We start from the raw sequence: 18,644 nt of genomic DNA on the forward strand, positions 1-18,644 counted from the left end.
CTAGCCTACGTCCTGCGCACTGTATGTACGTTCCGCGCTGCTATCATTTTGAAAACACACCGCGATTTCAGGCCACCCATTTAAGCATTCTGAACTTGCCGTGGTGCAAACTGTTGATAGTAGATGCCGCCGCGCGGACATGCCGCAGCAGGCTCACACATAAAACTCTATGGGCTCACATAATCACGCTGGGACGGTGACCCTCTTTGGGGGTATTTACTTGCCACAGATTTGACTCTTCATCGACCCCTTTCGCAGAGTCACGCTACTCTTATTGAAAGGGGGTCACACGGACCCCGTCACAGTAGTCACAGTAGAATATGGGTGACTACCTCCTTAGAGTCAGCACTGACCTATCTAAAGAAAAAAGAGAGTCACGGGACTCCTGCCTGATGATCATTGCGACCCTGTAACAAGAGTTGTGAGGACGCCCCTTTTTAAAGAGTCCCGTGATGCTTATGGCGACAGTCGTGGAAGTGTATGGGTGACCTTCCCAGAGATGGTCAGTAACACTCCTGGTGGAATCATTGCAGTATACGTGCAAGTGAAATTTTAGCCCACATGCATGCAGCTTCATGAGCAGTTTCATACAAGTATAGCAAAGCAAACCAAAAGTATTTGAAAATTATTTTATTAAAGACGAAAGTGATACATTTGAATGAAAAGCCAGCTTAGGGTATCACAGCTGTTTTAAATTACAAAATAACCAGCAAATAGCCTAAAAATACAGATACACTAAGCATGTTTTACTGCTTGCTATGGCTTGTCACAACGCAGGTTTGCTAGACTAACAGGCATGATATTAAATCACAAAAACAAGTTTTGTGTTAACCAGCTTTGCATACCTGCTGGAGCAAGGTTAAACTGGTGTGGAAATAAATTGCAATAATTTTTAAAGGCTTCTTTCCTTGTTGCTGTTTTTCTAAGGCAGACTTCTTACACAAGTCCATGAAGTCAATCCAGAAATCTTCACAGGCCGTGCACAAGCGTTGCAAGGTGTCCTCGGGTCCTGGCGTCTTGGACCAGGCCTTGTCTCGGACCTGCCAGAAATATCAATGAAAAGAAATTGAACGATAAGACAAAAGAAAAATGAAATTGTAGCCAGCACGGTAAAATCATCAACAACAGGCTAACTGCCCAGTGCCTGACAAAAAAGAGGGCGAGGAGCACACCTCTTGCCATTACATTTCCTTGCTTCGCCATTTGGCTTTTGTTATGAAATGTTTTGTATGAGGGAACATATGTATAATGTATGAAGTTACATATGGACACCCCAGAAATGCAAAGGCTTCAAAAATTATTGCATCCATAAAGAGGATCTGAAAGCTCCAGGGAGGGAGACTAAGAATTTATGAGTGCAAAAGGCTGCTACTCCCCCCTTTTGATGGTATGAAAATATCTATGTAAAGCTTAAAGGCAGCACGAGTAACAAAGCAGTAAGTGAACTGAGACACCTGCTGCACAAAGGGCATGCTCCACACTGCAAAACACTGGAGGGGTACAAAGTCTAACTCAAACTGTTCAGTAAAAAGCATGAGGCAAGTTGGTACATAGTTCTTAAAAAGTCGAGTCCATAGCACATGACAAAGAAGATGATAGGACAAGCACTTGCTTGCAACTAAGTTTATTGAGTGCATCGTCTAAAATAACACCCTTTAATAGTGGGCCGCACAATGGTAACAAAGGAATCATAGCGAAGTGTCTAAATATTCAAGCTCATTGCAATAAAGGTTCACTTTGCTCCTGTTTTTTATGTAATAAACATCTAAAAGCTCCCAAATCAGTGCTTTAGCTTCTTTGCAGAAGTCAAACTTGGCCCAAGAAAGGCTTGTACTTGCATGATTCGCAATGAGTGGGTACATGCAAAAAGCCAAGGGACAAATTGGATACATCGACTTTCCAGATGGGAACGACACATCATAGATCCCCCCCATTCTCTGGGCAAAAACCGCTGTGTGTGCTGCTTGTTGCACTTTTCTTTTGCTTTTAGGCTTGATAGCAATTTGCCTGAACCTTTTATCTATGCTTCACTGATTAACTTTAACGCTTTTTTAAGTTATTCAATACGCTGACTATATTTTCTACTCTGCATGCAATGTCTGCACCCCGTTTAGTTTTCTCCTTCAACAGTTTTTAGCTTAAGTGAAAGCATGAAGCACTAAATAATGCTTACAGTTGTAGTTATCGAGATCACACTTATTACTGATGGAAAAGAAACCTAAGTTGTCAATACAAAGGGCACCACTGCCTTGTTACGTGCCTCGGTTTCTTCATGTTTTTAGTGGCCACAAGAAAAAATTTTAAACCACTTGTCTATTTGAATTATTGTCAACGCGTTTAGTTTCCGTACCCTGATTTTTTAACTTCTCATATAATTAAATTTGGCACAAAACTTGTTCCAAAGTTTCCAATTCCCTGGATGGGCTTTCCTGCACGAGTTGTGAGCGACGCAGTAAAGCCGACACTACAGCCTTGATGGGACATGCCACAATAATTAGTTTCCCTATCCCAATTTATTGACTTTGGATGTCCAACTTTTTGTTCTCGAACTTCTCATGTACTAGAGGGGCTTCTCTGCACAAATTCAGAGTGATGCAGTAAAGCTGACACCAGCGTTGATTTCAACTCGTTTGTTACCGCAGAAAATTGACCAGTTTTTAGGGCTCTAAGAAAACATTTCTTTTTCCTAAATGTGTTGGTTAGGCACATAGTGCAGTGGCAAAAATGCGGATGATTCAACGCCCTTGCTAGCACCAGTTGTGTAATGTTTGCATAAATAATGATCGCAAAAAAAAAACCCAAATCAAAATTTTGTCACCGTAAAGAAAAATGAAAAAAAAAAAAGAAGTTGTGTATAACAAACCACCAATAGTGGAAAAAATTTAGAATACGCATTTTGAAGGTATACATTAAAAAATCCTGTCCAAGAAAAAATTCACTAGTGCAAATTAATTTGTCCCCGTGGTGCCCACGTGGTGCTAGCACGCATGGTGCCCGCGTCTCGTGGTGAAGCCGAACATTCATTCCAAAATACACAATTTTGGATGGTTCTCTGAAATGGTTTGATACTATTAGGGGCCCAACTTAGTCCCCACGTGATGTAAAAACATCTTATTAAGGACTACAGCAAGCACCAGATTCATGGCAAGCAAGAGATGCCAAAAAATTCGCTTGGAATTTAAAACCAATCTCAGTGGTGCATTTTTGTTGACATTCTGATCATCAATTATCTACCAGAACATCCACTTGCGGTTTATTGTCATCTTCTGACTCGCTATGGTAGCCCTGCTTGCAGGAATAACTTGCGATGCACTAGAATTGTGCCCAGCAAGCTTTCGCACGGCGAAAAGAGTGCCGCCTAACATTTTCAAAAAGGCACCATATCAAACCTTTTGGAGACTGCCAGAATAGACAGTTGCAGTAAGAAGCAACACTAGACCTCCAAAAATAGCCTCGTACTAACAAAACTGGCCAGTGAACAGCTGGCAGTGTTCAAGGCTGATTGGAAATCTCTACTTGTCTGAACTGATATCCGATGACTTGGTGTTATTTTTTGAGTTTCAGCTGGAGCTGTTATCGCAAAAGTAGGGCATGAGTGAAGCGATATCACAAAAGGCGTTCTTTTTTCGAGGAATAGTAGAGGGCGACGGGGGTGCTATGGCAAATCGGCTTGAAGTTGGGTAATTGCGTAGTAGCACGAAATATTAGGTTTGCAACACACAAACAGAATGAAAACTGCTGGAAAGTGGCTGAAAATGCCAGGTCCACTTGATACACATGCGGGGAACCTTCAGAAATAAGCTTTCACAAAATAAAACGACCCTTTCTTTGAACCAAAGCTCAGTAGTGGAAAGCTGGTGTCATTTCCAGATAATTATCATCTGCCACTGCCACCGGATTGCAAAACTGGCAAAATGATTTGGTATTTGGCTTGCTGGAAGACTTTTGATCAAGAAAATTCCATGGTAATGCAGCATGACCACGAGTCGCATGCTTTTTTATCAAGCGCAGCAGCAACGCTCCCTTCTGAGAAAACATACACACCTCACCTTGCAAAAAACTGCCATATAAAATCGGCAATATAAAGCACCGATCACCGATGATCAATGCTGTATATTCCTGATATCCATGTTGTCATTTCTCTTGCAACTAACGCATCCCACTGGTTAGTCTAGGCACTGCAGTTTTAGAATCAGTTCTAATTTTCCTGCTCTGGCTACACTGAAATTTCTGACGGTGTTTTTGAGGTTTGAGCAGCATGTGTTGTTTCGATAGGTGCCATGGCTGCTGCGTTATACAAAAAAGGATGTCACTTGTGGTTACGCTGCATTAACATTAGATTTTTTGATCAAATGGCTCACAGAAGTCAAGTATCAAATGATGTCGTCAGCTTTGCAATCCGACTGCGTTTAAAGGTGAGAACTACCAGAAAATGACACCAGGTATGCACTAGTGAGCTTTGGTTTAGAGGACGGGTAGCTTTTTTTCAGTCAAAGTATTCGTGGATGTCTCCGCATGTCTGACAAGTGCACTTAGCATTTTCAGCCCTTTTCCTGTCATTTGTTTCATTTCTGCATAGCGCAATTTATATTTGGCACTACTAGACAGAGAACTTCAACCCGATTTGCATTAACGCCTTCGTTGCCCACTACTTTTCCTAAAAAAAAGCATGCCGTTTGTGATTTCACTTCACCGATGCCTTACTTGTGCAATAAGAGTTCCAGTTGAAAGTCAATTGATAACCTCAAGTCATCGGACATCAGTTAAGGGGGCTCACTGGTCTTTAACCAAAAAAGTTTATTTTTGCAGTTATGATGATGAAAATTTAGGGACACATGTAGTTTCTCATTCTGATTGTAAATATCAAATTTGTTTTTGAGTAAAATGATTATATTAAAATTTTTTTGGATTTTTATATTCGATTTTTTGACAGCCTTTGTAAAAAAACTGCTGGAGGGATGGAACTAAACAGGGAACCAGTGAACTGTGCACAAATCAAAGAGTGCAATAAGACTAACATTATCGTTCTATCTGGTCTGTAGCAGAAGTTACGACCATTTGAAGTTTGGGCTTGAAAGGTGGCAACCAAAAAAACCGGTTTTGCCTCCCAGGCCCAAACTTCAAATGGTCGTAACTTCTGCTACAGACCAGATTGAACGATAATGTTAGTCTTATTGCACTCTTTGATTTGTGCACAGTTCACTGGTTCCCTGTTTAGCTGCATCCCTCCAGCAGTTTTATAACAAAGGCTGTCAAAAAATTGAATATAAAATCCAAATAAATGTGAATATAATCATTTTACTCAAAAACAAATTTGATATCTACAATCAGAATGAGAAACTACATGTGCCCCCCAATTTTCATCATCATAACTGCAAAAATAAAGTTTTTGATCAAAGACCCATGTGCCCCCTTAAGGCAAGGAGAGAGAGCTTAAAATTGGCTTCAGTTTTGATTCTGTACGAGGATATTTTCGGAGGTCTAGAGTTGCTCCTCAGTAGAACTACATATTCTGACAGAGTCTGCCACAAGTTTGGTATTGTTTGTTTTCTAAAATGTTAGGTGGAGGTGCAATGCAGGAGGCTCATAGAGCTGAACGCCTTTTTCATTTGTCACGCAACAGTTACTCGGGGATAGCTAGCTGGGCACTGTTCCAGTGCATCGCACCTCATTCCTGAAAGCAGGGTTAGAAAAGTGAGCCAGAAGATTATAACAACCAGCAAGTGAAAGCTTCAACAGGTGCATGATAGTAAACTGACAGTGACCGAGTTTTGTTTTCAGCCCCAAGCAGTTTTTGTCCTATCCCGAATTTTTACCTGACCATTAATGCAATGTCAACCATTGACAACATGTTTCTACATCATGTGGGGACAAATTAGTGCCTCTAATAATGCCAAACCACCCGATTTTTTTCAGTAAACTATCCGAAATTGCATATTTTGAAACAGAGGTAGGGCTTCACTGCAGAACGAGGGCACCACACATGGTAACATGTTTTTCATATCTGACAAATTGTACTGGGCAACTAAACTTTTTTCCAAGATGTGTTTTTTATGTTTGGCAAAAATTATACTCCAAACTTTTTAAACTATTTGCGAACTGATATACACAACTTATCCATATTTGCAACGTTTGGCCAAAAACTGATTTTGTTAATTTGCGAATCTGTTCTTGTTGGAAAGGGCATCGAATAATCTGCATTTTGAGCTGATGCAGAATGTGCCTAATCAATATGTTTACAAAAAATTTTTTGTTAGACCCCAAAAATTGGTAGACTTTCTGCGATAAAAAGAAAGTTACCGCCCTGTCTGCGTGCCATATTCCGAAGTCTATTCTTAGCAGATATCAGCGTCAACGCCAGAAGTAGTGTACTTAGCGAGCATCACAATGCATACGGCAGCTTCTGGATTTTCGGGCCGTCTCGAGCGTTTTGATGTTCGGGACAGGTTTTAGTAGTAGGAAGCATCGCTTCGTTCACAGAAAAAGAATTACCTTCAAACTCTAGCTTTAATCAGCTGTCATGAGACAAATTCAACCAAGCTATTTTTCTTAGAAAACTGTTACTAAAGACAACTGTTTTTCTAGTGGCTCATTTTATTCACGACTACGTTGGCTGAAGTTGTTGAAATTGCAACTGTGTGAGAGCTTTTTATGAGTTGAATATGGGAGCTTTAACCTAATTGCTTGTAGTATTAGCATGGCTAGGCCGATCTGGAAGACCATTTCGTGAGAAACGAGCGTTATCACTGCCAAAATAGCTTAAAAATACAAAACCCACCCACACATCAAGATATTCATTGATGCCAGGGTCCGTATGGGAAATTTAGGTGTGTCACGGTGTCACAGTGGTGGCGTGGTTATCAAACCAGGTGTTTTGAAGGTTGGTAGCTAGTAGCTCACAATATGCCTTTTTTGTCTGCTTCTTCGGGTTTTTTTTTTTCGCAGATTATTCGGAGCGAGATTATAGAGAAATCGATAGATGATTTTTGAAGACTGGGAACGATTCCAAGAAATTTAAGCAATTTCGCTGACACAACCGTTTTTCTAAAAATTCTAAAACCACACAAAGAAGCAACACTCAGTTTTTCCAAAGCTCCTGCGAAGTGATTCATTAAAAGCAATTACTGCTGTACTTACCAGTGCTTCTCTGAAGGCTTCGACACCACTTTCATTCAGCAAAACAGGCCGCAGGACAGTGTATCCACCCCTCTTGCATCTAATGATAAAAAAAAATACATATCACTGACATGGAAATTAATAAGATGTGGGGGACCAACAAGAGAGTATAGAGGAGGCCATAAGGAAAAATTTCCACAGGGCTCCAGCTTAACAAATGCAATGTGGTAATTGCTACGTTCCTCATATTTTCACGGTGTATTAACAATTGCTTTATTATCAGGGTCTCTACTTCCGCACAACTTTCATTTAGCAGTATTAAAAGTGGAACTGGATTACAAGTTTGTGAAAAACGCGGAATTGCTGTAAACACACAGATGACAACGTCAGCACTGTTTCTGCAGCAAGCAAGCAATAACACATGCAGTAAAGGGTCCATAAAGACTGAATACAGCTTTGTTTAGTTTGAAAGAACTAGCTTTTCAGTACTCACTCGGCTCCCTTCCAAGCCGGAAATACATTAGTCAGAAATACGCAAGCAACACAGAATATTTTCATATTTCTCACTGAGGCTTTGGCATGAGAGACGCAATATGGGCTAGCACTAAAAAATGTCGACAGACAAGAGTCTTCTGCCGGCCCTGCTACATTAGAGTGGCGCTTCTCCACCACGTCCTCTTAGGCGTTTTCCTAGCATTTTCTGGGCATGTGTTCGCTTCTAAACTTCACTTCACATCAGACTACTGCCCTGGTCAATGAAGGGAGGAAAACTGCTTCTTCCTGTGTTGTGGTCCACAAAAATGATTAAACATATCAGATGTGCAATATACATAGCAAAAGTTGCCGCAAGTGAAGACAGAAGCCGCACCGCACATAGTGAACTCCGTCTGGAACAACTTGTATCTAGCCTGATAATTTTACTTATATTTTGTTTCGACGGTACGCCATATTTGGCCCCTCGCACCAATTTGAGCCCTCCGGGAAGGGGAAGGCGTTGTTGCACTGTTCCCTTCAAGTTTCCGTTCTTCTATTGCTCCCTTTGTCAATTTCTGCTCTTAAGGCTGACCAGCCCTCCTTTTCTTGTCCCCCATTTTACCCTCTCCCAGTCTCCTTTGCCTTTGTGCTATCGAGAATAACTGGTTTGCATGTTTTCATTTATGTTGGTTGCATTGCTCACAAAACCGGAGGGTGGAAAAAAAACTCTTCCGAACTAGTGTTTGCCGTGCTCGGCATTATTTTAGTGTAATATTGCCTTGAGGAAGCTTTGTCCACTGATCAAATCTGTCTGAATATTCAAATCCTCGTTAGGGTTTCTACAGCTGTTGTATGAAGGTTTCGACGTATTCATAGTATTTCAGGATTCCTTCACCTGCTTTTCTCAACGGAATTGGCGGTGGCCAATTTTTGGGCCAGAACGTTTCGCGTGGAATGACCCATTAGTATTATGAAGCTTTGGTTTTTTTATGTGAAGCCTTTGGTGCGTAAACGAAAAGCACAAAACTGACACAACCTCTCTGGGAATAAAAAAAGAAGTGACACCAAGGTTCAATTTTTAACAATTTTCACAGCATTTTAACATCCAAAGATGCCTTCGTGCAATAACAGTAGCCAACCGTTATTTGGAATTAATTTGAAATCAACAATATTTATGCGATCTCTAGGAGAGCAAATGGTGGTTATGAGCTGAACTGAAAGAACTAAGATAGAGACAAGTGTAATACAAACCTCCAAAAAGGCAAAGTACCCCGTGAGCATGGACATCCACAGGACTTGAGGATTAAGAGCAGCCATACCTGATAGAGCCAAAGGTGAAGGCAAAAAGTAAGGGCAGGAGCAGTTGCAACAAATGACAATTTTACACAGACGTCAACCGCACAAGCAATTCGAAGTCTCAAGGGCCAGTCCAAAGCAGGCACAAGCAAATTTTATATCCCCTGAAACCTACTACAAACCCGCATAACCTCACACAGCCATGTCGATGAAAATCTGCAGCCCTGCAAGATTTTACCTGCTGCTATGACATGTTTCAAATGCTGGGTCTTTCCATGCCAAACAGCCAAGAGTATGGTGCTTGACACTCTAACCTTTCGGGAAAAATTAATTGTTGATGCGAAGATTCTCTTGGCCTTGCAGGAGTGTGACACGTTCACACGGAACTCGGAAGAAAGGGAACAGAATGAGTTACAATGGCGAACGGTGAAAGGGAGACTTAGCACCAAACAAGGACACAAGGGTCAATGTGCAGCCCCCGAAATCCAGTTCAAGCGAAGAGAAAAACGGAAATGCTCTCACCAACACGAGAAGCACCATTCAGCGATGTGTGCCGCGGGTCATCATTGGTCCAGGTTGCAGCAGAGCATTGGCCCCCGAATGCATGTACTGCTCGGACAAAGCAGCACAGGCAGCACCCCGCCCTGCGTGGCAGGTGTGGTGATCCATCCTGGGCCGTGGCCACCAACCACGGCCAGGTGTAGAACCAAGCCCGGTTGTCTGCAAGCCAACTCGCTCGTCTGGAACCTCTGGTACACAGAATCCGCAGGCCCATCTCCAGTCCTTGTTAGCTCACCAGCTTCAGAGTCCTCTGGTTCCGCGATTGGCCTCCACCCGAACCTTGTTCCTTGCTTGAGCACCTCCTCCTTAATTAATGTAGACAAGCTGATGTGTTTATGCCTCTGTAATACAGTACATACGAAATATAACGAGAGGGAAGATGAAGACTTGGTTGCTGGCTAGTTGATTAATGGCGCACAAAGACTGCGCAAAAGATGAGGGTGACAGGAAGAGCGCTGAAGCATGTCTACTTGTGCAACACTGGTCTGCATGCTGGAGTAATGCCCAAGTGACAACATGTCTGGCAGACAATAATGATGCTAACAGGCGACTCACTAAATACAGAAAGTACACTCTGAGTGTGTGATCAGGACATGTAATATTTTGCACAGCTTTATGTCGGGCTAGTTGGTGTAAGCTTTTGAAGGTAAGTTGCTCTTGTTACGATCACAGAGACGGGCACAAGAAAAACGTACGCTTTCACGAGAAGATGGCGCCGTCTACTCGTGAAATTGTACGTAGTTTTCTTGTGTCCGTCTATGTGATCATAAAAAGCACAACCTACCTTCAAAAGAATATTTAGCATGCTCCAGGCTTCTTTTGATGCCTATATTAAAGGATTCATTTTGCATTGGGGCCTATTTTCTTTACCTGCAAATATCGCGCGAACGTGACAATACAAGCCAATATGCAATTCATAATGGCTTTTCCCCATAAAAAGGACACTAAACGGTCCCAACAAGTTTGCCTATACGGGCAGACCAGTGTTAAAAATGACGCTGCACCAAAGGGTTCAAAACGATTTACACCCCCCATGTACTGTTTTTTTTGTAGTTCGGTTTGTTATTTCACGAAACGTCAAAGAAGAAAACTACAGAATAAAAAGGGAACACTTGACACACTTTTGAATAGCCTGCCATTGCAAACTAGCGCCGTGTATTACAGAATTGTACCGCTCCGCCCAACAGTCAAACGGTTTTCTGCGACCGACGGTGCAAAAAGCAGCCGTTAGACAGCGAACACAACAGTAGCGCTAGAGACAAGCTTGACGTGGGCTAATGGACGAGGGCAAAAGGAGGGTGTGCTGAAGAATACGGACGGCATGAACAAGTTAGAACAGGCGCCTCGTAGGCGCTGTAAAATACCCCTCCTCCCACACACACACCCCCAGACTTAATTCCCTGCGGGGCCACATGTCCGCCTTTCACCTCCAATTTCGACGTATATGAATTCTGTGCCCCTGTGAACTCTACGTGAACTCAAAGACGGGCTTCGTCATTAGCTCGTGAAGCTTGGCAACGTCAGGCGTTGTGGAACTGCCGTACTCGCTCGCTGGCGCGCGGCCCGAACTCTCTCTCCCTGTCCTGCATTTGCATACTATTTTCTCCCCCTTGCACACTGTAAATTCTCATCTGTTTAACTACATTTCCTGCGTCCTCACCTCTTGCCAACTTTTTTTTTCCCGACAACGCCGCCAGCACACGGTCAACGCGTACGCTGTAGGGGCGCGTTGGCGAGCGAGTACGGCCACAGAACAGGGAGTACGGCAGTTTCACGACGCATATCGCGGCCCGCAGACCGCGAGCAGCCGCGAGGAAGGACGGTCGCGGCGGCGGCAGCCGGTCTCGCGAGCGCAATAGCTTCGAAGCGCACTGCACGGAATTAACAGTCTCAAATAGGGAGGAGGGGGCGAAGGAGAGATTTCACAATGCTTACGAGGCGCCAGGCAGCAAGCAAACAAGCACAGCATATGCAACTTTTTCGGCATGTGTCCGGAAAGCTAACCGAGACAACTATTTCACTTGGTATTATTAGCAGGGACAGTACTCACGTGAAAAAACACGATGACACAGCCTTTGTTCCGGCTTCGCATTCAACCGTAGCACGCCGTCGACTTGCCGAACTGAAGAACTCTAGTAGACGATTTCAGGCGGTGCGCAATGAATTCCGCACAGCAAATTTCATACCGGTGTCACGCCGTTTCCATCCCGCAGCGGTTTTGATACGCTAATTCGACAAAAATGCGTCAACTCGCCCCGCTGCCTTCGCCACCTTCGCGCCACTCACTGGCTTACTCCACTTGGCTCGCAGTGGATTCTATTGATTCGCGTTGTCTAAAATATTTGCATTTGTATTCTTGTTATTGAGTTTTAAAGCGAACGCTAGACAAAAGAAATCTGGTTCTGGCAGGAACTTTTTATATATGTACGTTTTACGTAATGTACACAAGTTTTTATAAAACGAACGCAAATCAGTCACGTGACTACTTGGCGGCTTTTTTAAACGCACTGAAAGAGGCAGGCGACGCTCGCACACAGGTTCAAATATATAATAATTGTGGGAAACATGCATTAATCATTTAAATAAAAAGATTGTCGCAATATGAAGTAGTTTTTATTGAATAAAAGCAACTACAAGTAAGGATTTGAATGACTAACACTTGAATTCTGCTTTTTGGTCGGTCAGCTTGGTGTAAGTTTACGCGACATCTGAACACAGAGCTCTGTACGCGCGCAAGTGCGATGCCTTACATCGATATGTACTTAATGTACAAAATTACTAGTGGCACATGAAGCATTGAACATACTGCTTAATTGGTAAAACGCGAATGAGAATAACATCTGCAGTAAAGTAGGCTTTGTTGCACGACAACGAAGCTTTGCAAGAAAGCAGGCACGCAACATCGTGCATAAAGAGGCTGAATTGTAGAGCGGCAGAATTGTGGCGCAAAAGCTAGTTACGAACACGCCACACGTCCTGATATTCTCCCGCCTATTTTGTAGGGTTCCTGAGAAGGCCATTTAGTTGCGTAGCAATATATATTACGAAGCATAGTTTTATTCGTGTTCTTATTCGCAGAGCGTTATCCGGTGCAGTTGGCAATGTTTTAACGTAAAAAATAGACAACCCATTTAAATCATACAGAGAAGCAATGTCAATCATACTTTCTGCTTATTTCATCAACATTGAACAGCATTGCAGTAAAGACTTTAATTCGTATATATTAAGTATATTGTGTTATTGTTACATGTGGTTTCTATGCAATGTTAAAATATTTGCTAGTCTTTGCGCCCTTTAGCATTTTCATTCGCCCATAGTAATCGACAATTGTAAGAACAAAATAATTTGGCTACCACAGGTATGGTATGTATTGCAGATGATTGCATGATTGCTTTCTGATACGACATATTCAAAAAAATTGTTAAAGTGGAGCTCTCTATGCCCACTCATGGCGCTTTTACGCCTGAACGCACTGCAGGAAAGCCAGCTTTATCAAAAGGGAAAGCTTATGGTGGTGATGATGATGATAAACTCAGCGCAGGAAAGCCAACTTTAAACAATGGGAGGGCAAATTGTGGTGTAGTTGTTAAAACGCGAAGTAGGAAAGCCAACTTTACAAATTTGGAGGGCAAATATTGAAAAAAGAATAATAAGAAGACGAAGAGGAGCAGGATGAAAAAGGCGAAGGTTTCTCCGATACAAATGAAAAGTCCACACTCCTATCCGCCAAAGTCCAAATCAATGACAACACTGAGCTAACCGAAGCAGCATATTCAGATGACCCAATTACACACTAAAAATCATAAACACCACATTAGCTTAGCTCAGCACTTTGCATTGTGGACTTTGCGTTTGTATCGTAGAAAGCTTGGCGTTTCAACCTTGTGTGTTCCATAAACAGCGTTAGATTTTTTATGCTTTACAGTCCTAGAAAATCAAATTTTGTACCGTTTGCGCAGAAGCGGACAAAGTCACGGGACACACACCTGTGTGCCCTTACTTTTCATGTTTTTGTATCTGCTCCACTAAATCTTGCAATACTGTAGCAACAAACCTAAGTATCACTGTGGAAATTCAATCAGTCAATAAATATATGCTAAAAATGCTGTTGACCCGTGACTCCCACTGCAAAGTGCAAGAGTCCCGTGACCCCTCCCTGTTTTAAAGAGGGTCGTGGAGCGTAAAAGAGAGTCTTAGTAGAGTCTAAGGGAGTCACTGCAGCGACGACCCCCTTTGGACTCTCTTTTTTTTTAGAGTGTGGGACGTGGGTTGTTCGAACGGGGCCACTCGGCTGCATCGGCATACAGCAGGCGGTCACAGGTCAGCATTACTCGAGAGCGGATTTCGCTACCGTGTGGAAAGGCTGGCTTGGTCCCCGCATACGGCAACGTTCTCGCACATTCTGATAGTGCCTCTAACTCTGTCAACTCTGCTTTACCTACGTTGTCGACCCAAGAAATTCAGGCATTCAGGGCTTTCGGCAGCTTTCGGGGCTTTCGGATACGCCATAGGCCTCCTGCGCTGGAGTGATGATGATGATCGTTGTGGCCAGGAACCCTTTGTATCGGGCGGACACCGAAATGTACAAGCCAGGTGAAAAAGTTAACAAAATGCATATAAAAAGAAAAAAAAAAACCGGCTGAATGCCTAAAGTCATTGCACCGTCCCCACCAGCGAGAAAACTAAAGGTAGCAGTTTTCCTGCAGTCTTGTGCATATGGTACACTGCATGCGTATGTACGTCCACTGCACTGTCACCATTCACTGCAGTTCACTCGTGCGTTCACTGCACCGTTACCACAGCCGCACCCGCCGAACCGATCGCTGCCAGAGTTGCAGTCGCTCTTTCGTCGTGTGTACGTCCATGGCACTGTCGATGCCGTCCTCGAACCCTAGCGCCTGTTGTATAGTGGCGTTGACTCTGGCGGGTGGGCGCAGCTTGTAGCAGTGCAGCACCAGGTGCTCCATGCTTTCCTCGTGGTCGCCGCATGCCCTGCACTTTGCTGCTTGAACCTCTGGTGTGCTGTCGTAGTGCCGGCAGTACAGCAGCGTGCGCAGTGCCCCCGCACGGGCCTCGAAGAGGAGTGTGCTGCCGCTGCTGTTGTCGTAGACACGCATCCGGCCTATATCTTGCCTGTGGTTGCAGTACAGTTCCAGTGTAGACTTTTGGTGCATTGCGGTCTGCCAGTGAGCGCGTTCCTCTTCTTTCACCCTGGAGCGCACCTTCTCCGTGATCTTGTGCGGCGGGCCCACCTCGATCGGGTAGGTAGTGAAGCCGAATTTTCGACGGAGGTTGTAGAGGCGGTTGCACCACTGTGTGCGTACACCCTTGAATGCCATGTAGCGGAACAATCGCCGCGCCCAGCGTTCGTCGTTCATGACTCGGAGTCGCTCTTCGAATGCAATTTTGCTGGTGGCCTCGCGAGCCTCAAACGTTGACCATCCCAAGTCACCCTGTATGGCCTCCACAGCCACTCAGCCATGGCAGCCCAAGGCAAGGCGGCCCACCTCTCGCTGACCACGCTCGAGCCACCCCCGTGTTGGCGCCGACACACACCACAGCGTTCGCAAAGGTGAGACATGGGACGTGCACCGACTTCCACAGGTCACGGACCAACAGGTATCGGTTGCACCCCCATAATCACCGTCTGCGCAGGATACAGCTGGCGCGTCTCGACTTTTCTTTCAGTAAAGCCTCGTGTGTAGCATATATATACTTGTCGCCAGTGGTGTTGAAAGTGATGCCAAGGTAACAATAGCTGTGCATCGGTGGAACCTCTTCACCGCCAGGCAACAGCACAATGCGAGCTTTGTCCTCTGGGTCGGAGAAGCACAGGACCGCTGACTTGCTCGTGTTGAAGGCCAGTCCCAGTGTTGACAGATGCTCAGCCGAGGCGGTGACAAGTTCCTGTAGCTCAGCCACACTTCCAGCGAGCAGGACAAGGTCATCGGCGAAGACCAGCCCCGGTAGTGTCCACATTTGCGGGAGTGCATTTTCAGAATAGGGCAGCGTGAAACCAAGTCCCGACGCAATAAGGGCTTTCTCTAGCCCCGCTACATACAGCATGTATAGCAGCGGGAGAGCGGGCACCCCTGCTTCAGTCCCCGGTGTATTGCCACTGGCTCTGTGTGGACCTCTCCGAAGCATGCCACTGCCTTGTTGCTGGTGTATAAGCGCCGCAGAAGGTCAATCCATTTGGATGGCATAGCCAGCTCGCTCATGTGCTGCAGCATACGGCCGTGTGGGACATTGTCATATGCCTTAGTGACGTCGAGAAAGCATGTCACCAGGCCGCGGGATTCTTTCCGTGCAATTTCTATGCACTGGGAGAGTACACACAGGTTGTCCTCCACCCGGCGACCCCGTCTAAATCCATTTTGCAGCTCCGTCAGGTGACCACTTTGCTCCGCCCACGCGCTCATCCAGGCCTTAAGCACTTGGGCAAAAAGCCTATACAGTACGCTGGTGACTGTGAGTGGCCTGTGATCCCTGAGAAGACTGCTGTCACCGCCTTTCTTTGGTATTAATTACACTTTTCCCAGTAGCCATGCCTCTGGGATGGGGTCGCCGTGTATTATGCCGGTGAGGATTGCTGCAAGGTGTGCTTGCGCCACTTCCCCCAGACACTTGACTAGTTCCGCAGGGATGCCATCGAGTCCGCTTGCCGTGTGAGCCCCAATGCGAGCAAGAGCACGTTTGAGAGCCAGCGGTGTCACTTCCCATTGGCAGTCAGCCATGTACGAGTCCTGTTCACTTGGCGGCTCTCCTACCGGGCTGGCTTTGTGCTGGACGTCACCTTGGTTGGGTGTATGTTCAAAGATTCCCTCAAGATGCGATGTGAGGTGCCGACGTATATCCAGCACTGTGTCACCCGTCATTTCATCTCGGAGCTTTGGCAGTGGCGATTTGCGGTCAAGTGAGGAAACATAGGTCCAAAACTTCCGGGTGCTGCTGCGGCCTGCTGCAGTGATCTCCTCCAGTTGCCTTTGGTCGTTTTCTGCGATTTTGCATTGGACCAGCTGTTGCACTGCTCGTTTGCAGCGCAGATACTCTTCCCAGGCTAGGAGGCATTCACTGGCTGTGAGATTTTTCACTGCATGCCTGTGTGCCCGGTTCGCCACATGTTCGCCACAGTTTTGGCGACATGCAGCGCCCCTAGCGGCCGACGCCTCTGGGTAGTACAAAAGCAGACGACCCTTGCCGCCCTCCATGTGTTTTCAACTACAAGCCAGAGTGAAAGTTGGTTGTGGCGCTTTGTGGCGTGTTGAAATGACTGCATACTGTATGAAATAGCCCTTGAAGTAGTTGCAGAGGCTAAACAAACTCATATCCGCTCAAACACGCCGATTGGTCGGCTTTCTTTTGAGCGAGCTGTCGCGGTGGTCGCGGCGTGGAACAGTTTCGCCAGGTCGGGTGGTTTAACTGTTTGACAACAGTTACAGTTTTTTCTTCTTGCGTGCGGTCGACAAAAGGAAAGTTCACGAGTAGCATAAACACGGAGCGCTTCTCATCCTATAGCCTGAGGTAACTGCAAAAGGTTGCTTCATCGGGAGCATGCAAGCGAACGCAAGAATCGCGCAGCTGACACTGTTGGCCTGGCACCGCCTTTGAAACGAGAGAAAATTTTGTTTCGTATTTTCGCAAACTAAATGATTCTTGCGTAACGTCTTACGTGATTTACGAACGGCAGGGTACATGTATACTAGCGAGTAGGTGGGGCAATAGGGCCAAATAAACAAATTAAGCGCTATTAAAGGACGCAAAATACGCACCAAATCACACGCCCGCTGCCTGCAGAGATGTGTACTTCTATAACATCACATAACACAGCATAACATAACACAGCCGCATACACGGCGCGGGGCCCCGAATATTTACATACGATCATGACTGACTGTGTTGGTTTTCTAGTGCAGGGGTCGTCGAATCTGAACGCCGACACGCCAGTTTTGACTTCAAATGTAGTTAGACAGCGAGACAAGCACAGAGAATTGGCGTCCTCCGGTTGAATTGCCCCCCCCCCCCCCCATCATCCCATCTTCACACTTCGCCAGATTATTGTCAAATATTATTAGAAATTCGCTGAATTTTTTCTCTTTGCATTCAAAGCCCCCCTCCTTCTCCTCCTCCCCCCCCCCCCCCGATTTGCCATCCAGCCCTCCGCCGTGTCGGCTGCATGGAACTCGGCCGTTGCTGGATTAAGTGCGAACTGGGAACGTATGAAGGAAAGCGAGCGGCCTCTTAGTTCGCCCGACCATTTTGTTTTGCGGCCACTAATTTCGGAATCGCAAAACAGATTTCATGCTTCTGACGGTCGCGGCATTTTGTCACTGAGACACGCAACAAAACGGCAAGCTAACGCTGCACCATGTATTCGTAACGGCGACGTAAACGAGCACTGTTTAATGAAAGTGCACGCATAGTGTGCAGGTACGCAAAAGAGCGGTGCACCGCAGCAGGCGCGCCTGCGATCCGCGGGACTCGCTGGCTTTTTAAAGCGCGATCATCGCCGACTGAGTCACTCCTGTTTTAAATGCAGAGCATTTCAGTAACTCACGATGACACCCGCGTTGGCGTCCGTGGTCTGCACCGCACCCCTCCCTACTATAAAAAAAAAAAAAAAAAAGAAATACTATCCGGCGCCAGGTTTCGATCCCTCGACCCTGCGGGCGGAACTCAATGTACAAGGTACTCTCCCACTGCGCCACAAAGCCGACACAGAATGCGAGGCTATGAACGCGCCTTATATCGTTGACTCATTCAAATTACTGCTGACGAGAACTCTCTCGTCAGCAGTTGCCACAAGTGCAACAACATTAACGTAACGCAAACTACTTAACGTCGTGCGCCCCCGGAAATGCTCTGCATTTGATCGTGCCCCTCGCGAGGGGGATGTTTCAATGCGTCTTCCTACTGGCCAGTACACTCGTCGCCATCTGTCGGATGTTGTGCGAACCCTTCGCGGCTGATGGCGCGCGATTTGAAACGACATTTGCATATGATCAAACTGAAAGGCTCTCCAAGAAAAACACATACCAGGGCCAGAGTTTCTGCAGTGGATGTAGTATTTTGATCGGCTGTTTTTGAGAAGTCTTTGTCACCTAGAGTATTAGTTTAAACTAGAAATTTTACTTAAAATTTCACTTCGTACGACCATCGATCAGTGAACCTGCGAGTAGCAGACGCCGTGACGATCC

The 18,644-nt window shown here is 45.4% G+C and overlaps 1 long non-coding RNA gene across 1 annotated transcript; it reads right to left on the reverse strand.

Moving 5' to 3' along the window:
- Window positions 1-614: 614 nt before the first annotated feature.
- On the reverse strand, window positions 615-9,376 carry LOC144175002 (uncharacterized). Its single transcript, XR_013323584.1, has 3 exons — window positions 8,842-9,376; window positions 7,138-7,216; window positions 615-1,040 (listed from the first exon to the last, which is right to left on the reverse strand). It is a non-coding gene; the product is annotated as an uncharacterized LOC144175002 (long non-coding RNA).
- Window positions 9,377-18,644: the final 9,268 nt, after the last annotated feature.

This window comes from Haemaphysalis longicornis, unplaced genomic scaffold, assembly GCF_048455015.1.
Source record: "Haemaphysalis longicornis isolate Haplotype H1 unplaced genomic scaffold, Haemaphysalis longicornis Haplotype H1 scaffold_1, whole genome shotgun sequence".
Taxonomy (NCBI): domain Eukaryota; kingdom Metazoa; phylum Arthropoda; class Arachnida; order Ixodida; family Ixodidae; genus Haemaphysalis; species Haemaphysalis longicornis.